We start from the raw sequence: 10,326 nt of genomic DNA, 5'->3' as shown, positions 1-10,326 counted from the left end.
GCGCAGCGTGGCAGGCGAACATTTTCTCTTTATTTAAATGAACACCGTCAAAACAACGAAATACAAAAACAAACGTAAAGTTCTGCAGGCTTCAAAGCAGCTATACAAAAACAAGATCCCACAAAAACCCAGTGGGAAAAGGCTGCCTAAATATGATCCCCAATCAGAGACAACGAAAGACAGCTGCCTCTGATTGGGAACCATATCAGGCCAACATAGAAATAAAAAAACAGATTCCTCCGGCGACGAATACCCACGCAAATCACACCCTGACCTAACCAAATAGAGAAATAAAAAGGCTCTCTACGGTCAGGGTGTGACAGTATCCCCCCCCCCCAAAAGTGTGGACTCCGGCCGCAAAACCTGACTAAATAGGGGAGGGTTCGGGTGGGCATCTAGCCTCGGTGGCGGCTCCGGTGCGGGACGTAGACCCCGCTCTACTCGCAGATCCGCCTTCCTCGGTGGCGACTCTCTTTCGGGGTCGTCGCCGAAAGCTCTGGACCGTGGATCGCCGCCGGAGGACCCGGACCGTGGATCGTCGCCGGAGACTCTGAACTGGGAACCCCCACTGGAGGCTCCGAACTGCCGATCGTCGCTGGAGGTTCTGGACTGCCGACCACCGCTGGAGGCTCCGGACCGTCGCTGGAGGCTCCGGACCGGGGACCGTCGCTGGAGGGTCCGGCCCGGGGACCGTTGCTGGAGGGTCCGGACCGGGGACCCTCGCTGCAGGCTCTGGACAGGGGACCCTCGCTGCAGGCTCCGTGCCATGGATCATCGCTACAGGCTCCGGGCCATGGATCATCGCTGGAGGCTTCGTGTCATGGATTATCACTGGAGGCTTCATGCCATGGATCATCACTGGAAGCTTCACTCCATGAATCATCACTAGAGGCTTCGTACGTGGAGCCGGAACAGGTCTCACCGGACTGAGGAGACGTACTGGCAGCCTGGTGCGTGGAGCTGCCACAGGGCTTACCAGGCTGGAGAGACGCACTGGAGGCCGGGTGCGTGGAGCAGGCACAGGATATACTGGGCCGTTGAGGCGTACTGGAGACCACGAGCGCTGAGGCGGCACAACCCGTCCTGGCTGAATGCCCACTTTAGCCTGGCAAATGCGGGGCGCAGGCACAGAGCGCACCGGGCTATGAATGTGCACTGGCGATACAGCGCGCATCACCGCATAACACAGTGCCTGACTGGTCACACGCTCCCCACGGTAAGCACAGGGAGTTGGCTCAGGTCTAGACCCTGACTCCGCCAATCTCCCCATGTGCACCCCCCAATTTTTGGGGGGAGCTGCCTCTCGGGCTTCCGTCGTTGCCGTGACTCCCGATCTCGTCGCTGTTCCTCCCTCGCTGCTTCCACCTGTTCCCATGGGAGGCGATCCCATCCGGCCTGGATCCCCTCCCATGTCCAGGATCCTTTGCCGTCCAGGATGTCCTCCCATGTCCACTCCTCTTGGCCACGCTGCTTGGTCCATTTTTGGTGGGATCTTCTGTCACATTCGTCGTAAGGATGAGACCAAGGTGCAGCGTGGTAGGCAACATTTTTTCCTTAATTAAAATGAACACCGTCAAAACAACAAAATACAAGCACGAACGTAAAGTTCTGCAGGCTTACACAGTAACTTTACAAAAACAAGATCCCACAAAAACCCAGTGGGAAAAGGCTGCCTAAATATGATCCACAATCAGAGACAACGAAAGACAGCTGCCTTTGATTGGGAACCATATCAGGCCAACATAGAAATAAAAAAACATAGATATACATAATCTAGAATATCCACCCAAATCACACACTGACCTAACCAAATAGAGAAATAAAAAGGCTCTCTACGGTCAGGGCGTGATAGGAGATGAGTGCTGTTTAGATCTGCAGAACTGGTCAGAAAGTCAGGGGTGACTAAAATATTTCTCTTGAAGTAATGGGAAGAAGAATAAAAAACATGGACTGAAGTTCTATTCATAGAAAGATCCAGACTTTGTAGTTGTTGGAATGAAAATTCAACTCATAAATGCAGGGTGCATCAGGGTGTCTATGTCTGTCACCAAGAAGCTAGCACATTGTCACAGAGAAAGATAAACAGAGTTAGAAGGGAGGACCTAAGGATAGGATGAATAATAGAAGATGTGCCAGGAAGTTTAGAAGTCTCTGTTGAAGGGGTCATCAATTCCAATGTAAGTGTCTTTCCTCCCTCCTCCCATCTCCAGTATTGGAAGAAATAACAGCCTATGAAAACTGCAATCAGCAGCTGCGCACTGAGATTAGCCTTCTGATTTCCCCCACTTACCAACAGAAACCCAGGAGTTAGAAGCATGTGCGTGTTTCTTCAGAAGCCATTTCCATTTCCCTGTACTTAGGGTTGCATGATTGCTTTGAAAAGTTACAAGTCTCTTCTAACCAGCCAAACTAGCACATTGAAAGAATCCTCTGTCCCTGAGGCTCTCGACTGAGCCCCGGAAGGCAGGAAGAGCATTTGGCCTAAATTAATTTTGTCTGTATGGAGTGATTGCCCAGGTAAGGTCAGGCCATTTTATAGAGCTTGTGCTTGCATAGGTCTTGGTGACCGTACGTATATGTGTAAAATCGAACATAACCTTAGTCACGCTGCATGGACTTCTTTTTGGTTTTCTACTCTACAGCAATGTTCCATGAATGATGGATGCCTTTCCTTTATCATGTCAACCCTTATTCTGATCTATACCATGCTAAGTTCCATCCTGTTCTCTGAAGCAGGACAGGAGTCTTTCAGAACTTTGGTGACTACTAACTATTTTTTGGGCTGGATGTGTCAATGTGGAGTTCATACATGCATAATCTATGAGCAGAATTACTGTCTTACCTCAATTAGCCATGAAATCCCTAGTTTGAAAGAAACTGTTTCTCTGGCCCACGTGGGCCAGAACTACTGTCTAAAACAGGGATGGGAAACTGGCCCCCCTTTTGTAGGCCCGCGGACCAGTAATAGTTTTGGTGTGAGTACGCAGACCCACGAGCCACTGCGGCCCCTCATAATGAGTTCTGTTTTTTTGTGGCACTCACCCCCATTAAAGGTGCCCATTCCTGGTCTAAAAAGTATACAAAACTACCGGAGAATCTCTTTAATGTCTTATCTAATGCATTGCATTCTGCATGATCAATGCTCAGTCAGGGAGTGCAGGCAGCCTTACACTGTATAGGATTTCCATAAAACACTAAACATCCTGTATGGAGATAGGGCTCTAATACAGATTTGTGTTTTTCAGTTCTCTTATTAACCACAAGATCAATTTGTAATCCATTTTTCATAGATAAATGTGCCCCGTTAAGCAGAAACTGCCTAATGTAATCTCTCTTTGAGGCTGCCCAGGAGCAGACAGATCGCAGCTCTCAGAAGTCAATACATATCCTCACAGTTCAAACTCAACCCTCCAATATTAGTAATCTCAACGTGCATGGTTAGAACCAATATGAAAAGTCATGGTACAGTGCCCTGTATATCAATTATTCTCCTCCTATCTCCTCCCTCCACTCTGTTCCTGTCCACCTTGCCTGCTTGGCATGTTGGCAATGTAGTCTGAGGTGCCTGAATGAACCACAGTTATTGAGATGACAACATTATCATTCCTGTCTTTCACCAAACCTGTCATGAACAACCTTCTCCACTGACTCACTGGAGTGTGAAATAGCCGGAACGCAGAGCAAAGACCCTGCAATCATTAGGACAGAAATCAGCAGATAATGTCATTAGCAGCGGATTTGAATGTGGATGAAAATAAACTCAGGCTGAATAAGAGACTGGGAAACTGCTAAAGGTCAGCCAGAGAGAAGTGGCCTGTGGCATAATAGTCCCTTCAGTCCCAGGCATCTCTCTTTGTAGTTGGGGCACAGCCTCGCTCTGGTAGCTATACTGATAGAGATGAGTAATAACATTGTTTATCGCTGGTTCCATAAACCAATCAATTATAGTGTTTTGTGACATCAACCACTCAGAACCTATAAGGTATCAAGGCCCATGGGAAAGATACTGTATGTACTGTATATGCAACACATCCAAGGGTCTGCCTCAATGACATATTTTTCCTCATGTTAGAGATATTATAGTATATGTGTAGAAAAGGCCCATGGAGTTGGTGGAATAATCATTTAATTCATGGCCACTTGCTCAGTTGGGCCAGGGGCACTTTAATTAGGTCAGGTGGAAACGTTCGACAGATCTCAACTCATTAAAAGGAGGAAATCGCCATCGCCCAACCTCGCTGCTTTCTCTTCCTTAACTCAGTCTAATCCAGACATTCTGTGTGTCCATGAATCCACGTAAATCCACCGAATCTGTTACCTTTCATCTGAACTATCTGTTGTGATCGGGAGAGCGGGCCATCAGTTATTGCTTATAGTTATTACCGCGGAGCGCGGCTCGGAGCGCGGCTCGGAGCGCACGCTTCAAACATATTGTGTAATGTGAATGGTCAATGATCATGGCCCTACAGATCATCACAGGCCAATTATGCAATCGATATATGGTTCATATGTAATGTAATTACATGTACATATGAAGACAAACTTGAAAGGGTGAAATATGAAACGTCATTATTGTTTACTGAACTGATCAATTCTGATATCGAACTGAGGGAGATTATAGATTGAATAACCGATCACGGATTGAATTATTTGTAATATTATTCTCCTGATTATGATGAATAATTATGAGCCTAAATGAATCAATGATGATTCCTATTGACTCCTTATTGAACTGAATTGCTGAATTACCTAATTGAATTACCTAATGAGAATGATTGTTATGGTTTGATCTTTGTGATTATGAATTTGATTGGATACATGTTATTCCGTTTCCTTTGTTATGCAGCACAGACAGACTACCCAGTAAATATACCACTTTATGGTTAAAGGAATTCCTGCCTCAGTCTCATCCATTCCTCTGTCACCTGACCCGTGACACCTGTTCACCTTCACTGTCAGTCATGCTACATGTCCAGCTACCTACACAGATTTGTGTTTATGTGTTTATCGATCTCTCTAATCAATACTCCATAGTGACATTCATCCCTAACCTTGTGTTGTAATGATCTTTTCATGTATTATCATTTGCTGTAAGCATTCAAAAAAGATTGCGGCTACATAAAAATTAATATACGCCTATGAATGCATTCATGATACATTGGAAATGGGTAGTGACGATTTTTTTTTTTACCAACCTTAAATGGTGATAAGGGGCCACACTACACCGCTCATATGAGGTCATTGCTAATGGAGAATTAGTGAGTAAGTTAAGATTGCAAAGACTGTTAAGAAGGTACCCTTTGATATGAACACAGCCCGGCTTGGGAACCAGCCGAAGAAAGTTGAGGAATTTAAGTATCCCAAAAACATGAACGCTCATTGGTCATTTTTGTTTTCTCACACACCACCCCTTCCTTCTCCGCATTTCTTTTACCGCAGGAAAACAGATTAACAGGAAGTTAGAGAGGGTGACTGGGGACATTCATTCAACATAATCAGTCAATGCTGACGCGTGTGCAACTATGGGGCAAACAGAGGCTTAGATTGTTGACGACATGTACAAAATTAACGAATGGCAGAAATCAACGTAATTGAGTGTTAGATGATATTTGTTAATCACTACATACATTTTTACTAAACAGTACGTTCTAAATAGTATGTAGTACGACTAGTACACAGTAGGCCCATGCAGTTTGAGTAAGTAGTAGGCAAGCCAGATTTCAAACACAGCCATTTTCTGGAATATGCAGTGGCGGCCCGTCATTCAGGGCAGGTGGGGTAGAGCACCTGTTTTGAGCCCCAACTGTTTAAAAAATAAATCATAATAATTGAGTTAATAAAGTTAACGGTTTCTTTTTTGCTTTCTTGAATAAGGCAGCTCCAAAATGCAGGTGTCTAGCCTAGCTCAGTGCTTTCTGTGGTGGAGGGGCAGCCAGCGGAAAATACAGAGCACAGGTGTTGGTAGTGTTCTCTAGATGTGCCGTGATTGACTCAGTGTTCTGTCCCTCATTGGGACACTACGGCACCGCAAAAACTACAGAAGAGCTCGAAAATGCAAGCCTCTTGGGTGCTGCCACAGATTTACATTAGAAGTTCCCATCCAAGAAGGCTCAAGGTCATTGCAATCACTAGCCTGCTATTCAATGGAGAAGGTGTGTGGTCCAAGTCTGGGTTTAAGTGTCTCTTTTCCAAGATTAAAACGATAAACATTCACATGCAACACCATGGGCCAGAAAGGGTTGAATACATTGGCCATGCTATCAATCCAGCATGACTTCTGCCGCGTTCAAAACACATGGAAACTCTGAACTGGGAAATCTCAGACTTCAGTGAGTTCAAGACAACTGGGAAATCAAGTTTTGAACAGTCATCCAACTCGGAATTCCATGTTGGGAACTCAGGCCTCTTTCTAGAGCTCTGACCTGAAGATCGCTGATATCATGATTCAGCCTTGTTTTTTCCCGAGTTCCCAGTTGTCTTGAAAGCATCATAAATCCAGAGAATGCCAGGAAGGACTGCCGCACCACCTTCCTGTTCAAGTGAGCACAGCACAACAAGGTGAGTTCAGAAATGTCTTATAAGCTGCTGTCGTGTCTTTGGGGGTACCATTAAACTGAAGACATGTTTATCAATTAACTCCCTGTAATTATTATCACGCGATTAAACTGATTAATCGTTTAATGGTAATTAACTAGGAGATCGGGGCACCAAGGAGAATATTCAGATTACAAAGCTATAATTTTCCTAATATAACTTTTCCTATATTATAATATTATATTCTATTATAGTATAGGCCAATTATCTTCTGGTTTAAATGGTGTATTTTACCTTTAGTCCAGTCTCATTCCAAACGTCGTAAATTGTTGTATCTGCACGAACCCAGTCTTTACTAAAATCATCCATACATCAATTGTCTTAAAATCATTTATTTACTACACTAAGTAATTAACAGAAAACATACAAACAGTAATTATCGTCACAAAGGATTGGTATAGTAATGTGCGCTAATGGCTAACAGGCATGGCTGGTCTGTTAGACAATGGGTCATAAACGGTCAGCTGAGAAGGTACACAGAGTTCATTAATATTAACAATTGACAATTGAAGGCTCGCTCATTCGGGAACAATTGCAATCAATATATATTTACGCTCATGTGTCGTCGTTCTTTGTTGGAACGTCGTTCTGTGGAGAGTTTTGTCTCTCTCTCTCTCTCTCTCTCGGTTAGATGGATCTTTCAGAGCGACATTCATTAATGTCGTCATAGAATGGATGTTTCGTTGGTCTTCGCGTTCGATGATATAATTTACTTAGCTGCAGACTAATAATTAATATCAAAGACTTGTTCTTATTCTGTCGGTCTCGATAGTCTAAAAGTTAACCACGTGGTGTAGTTCACTTTCAGTAGAGGAATTGGATGGTAAAACCTATTGGCCATGGAGTGGAGGCCTGGTCTAAAGAAATGTAAATCAGGGTGTGTTTTATAGTGCCCATAGAACAGGCTTGTCAAATGACGCCTGGTCCTGTATGTGTCCCTGGGGGCGTGCCTATGACTGAGTTAGACTTGGTTACAGAAATACAATTCTATCACATTACATCAGTACATAGCATCTCAATGTATTACAAAAGCTTTATCCTTATTAATACATTCTATACAACCATTATGATGCAAGTCTCAAGCTGAGGCTATTATATAAACAGTTTTATGGTAATATGGCTATATTGTCTCTTCTGAGTACCACAAAATTGTACCAAGCGGATCAGTTCGTAGCTGAATTCTTCACCAATCTTCCATACCTTCTCCAGAACACAAATGTCGCTTGGCTCCCCAATTCTGTGAGTTGGAAGAATTTCCTGTGTCTCTCTATGGGCCATGTGGCCAGAGACTCTCCTGGAATTTTAGAGTTTTTACAACCCTTTCACACAGGGCCTGGGTTGGGGGAAGGTAGGTTGGGTGGTGGTGCAAAAGGGAGGGGGTCAACTGTCCTCCCTGTACCAAAAGAGGCCAACGTCATGACACTGCTGCATAAATGATGTAATATGCCAGGGAGATACGTATACTGTAGCTAAGACAGTAATACTAAGTATATGTTGTGTAGTAACTTATTAATCATAACCTCGAATCATATCATCATTCTGAACAGTCGTAACCTCCTGCATCTGCCAAAACCACAGTCTTCAGTACTACACAAATTGTTTTAATTATTTATTTATTAGCCAACTAAATGGTAACACAGGATAAACATACACACGTAATACATTAGACAAAGGTCCCTAGCGGACTGATACAATATGGCGGCTTGTTACAAAAGAGATGGAGAGGGGGAGGACAGAGGGACAGAGACATAATACTTTGGTACATTTTAGAAACTACTCTCACAGTAATCATATACTTTGCACACGAACTGCCGCCTGCTTGGAGTAAGAAATCATGAATGTATTTACATGTAAATGCCTTGGTTCTTCATGTATTTCTGTTGGAACCAGGCCTTCTTGGAAAGGGTGTTGGGCCTTTTTGCGGCATGCTGGTAAGGCTCCGATTGTTCAAAAGGGGTCCCCACCCATCTTTTACTGTTGTTCTCCTATGCTGTCATCTGGTATCCGGTGAATTGTCGTGTAGTCTACTTCCATTCGCTCTGGAAAATGCTTCTTTGAAGATAGGCTAGCCAGCCGTGTCGATGGTTCCCAATGGGGTGATGAGAGTAGTAGAATGGTCCCACTTAAATTCCCTTTTCTAGATACCTTACTTAGGAAAGCTAATCAGCCGTACCAGTGATTGTACGGGAAGTAACTTTATTGTCTCTACCTTGTGTTGAGATTCAAAGTTTAAACCACTTTAATCGTGAGCTGCAGCTCAACGTCTTTCTGGTCTGATATGTTAATTCTTAATCCATAATTTTATACAGTTCTTCAAAACAGGTGGTTCCGTCCAGCTGACACGCTCTCTGACCTCACTCAAGGGGGTGGTGACTACTTACTTGTACAAAGTTATAGAAACAATTTCCTCTTATAGTTTCTAAAATCACATCCCTCTCTTAATGAAAACACTTTCATAATTTTTCATATTTCATGCACAACGCATCGGATGGACACTTCACACATAAAGTGTGCATACTTTTCAAGTTACAGTATTTCCTTTATAACATTTTTAATGACATCATAAAATAACAACCAAACCAACATCAGTGTTCTTTTAGGTCACCTCTGCCCATTCCCCACATTCTACGTTTGAAATATTGTTCCAGTATTCGCTTTAGAACGTGTTAGAGTTTAGTCGGGAAAATGTCTGTTGAAACAAAGACTCATTCATTAGGTGAATTTGGAGAGGGAGATAGTTGAATGTTCTGTCCTTGATTTACGACAGGGCGTAAGCTGTCAACCCCCCACCAGTTCCCTTCTCCCCCCTCTGCAGGTGAGAGAGGGTCTGGTTGAAGTTATTTATTGCAAAGCTGATCTGACCTATTTGGATCCTTACAGGACAGTCATGACACTTGTCATGGAACAATAAGGAATAATAACTCTGTTATAGTTTAGTGCCAGATGTACCATATGTGGATGAGGCCCATGGGAGGAATTACCCACACTTAGAGCTCATATGTGATCAAATCAAATCACATTTTATTTGTCACATGCACTGAATACAACAGGTCAAATCAAATTTTATTTGTCACATGCACCGAATTCAACAGTAGCAGTAGCATAAAGAGGGGTCTGGGTAGCCCTTTGATTAACTGTTCAGGAGTCTTATGGCATGGGGGTAGAAGCTGTTAAGAAGCCTTTTGGACCTAGACTTGGCGCTCTAGTACCGCTTGCCGTGCGGTATCAGAGAGAACAGTCTGTGTAATAATAATTTTTCTCTCTTCCACAATGAGCCATCAGCAGTGAAGTGCCCTGAAGGCCAACGATCTGAGTGGATAACTCATAAAGGCGTTGAGTCACTATCCAAGGCTAATAATCCATATAAGTTTGGAACTTAATGACAGAGAGTGCACACACTCAGCCAGATAGCCCAATATGCTGGCAGAGGCAGGGTAGTGCAGCGCTCCACAGGACTCATAAAGTCCCATTGCAATAATGAGCCTGTGAGGAATCTCTGCAGTGACATGTTGACACATAAGCCTGCATCTGTTCCCAAGAGATAGGCCTGTGAATTGTGGGTACATAAATATATACCTTCACTTTTTAGGGCAAAGGAGACTGGGTTAGGAGCGTTGTATCCATCTGACTATACACCATTTGCAAACATTTCAATGTTGGGGGAAATTGTGGATAGTTTTATTTGAGATGCCTCATGCAATGGTATTAGCTAGTGAGGTTTGACCAGAAATC

Source organism: Salmo salar, chromosome 06 (genome assembly GCF_965601325.2).
Source record: "Salmo salar chromosome 06, fSalSal1, whole genome shotgun sequence".
NCBI lineage: Eukaryota > Metazoa > Chordata > Actinopteri > Salmoniformes > Salmonidae > Salmo > Salmo salar.
The sequence above is the reverse complement of the archived record's forward strand: the minus strand, read 5'-3'. Positions refer to the sequence as shown.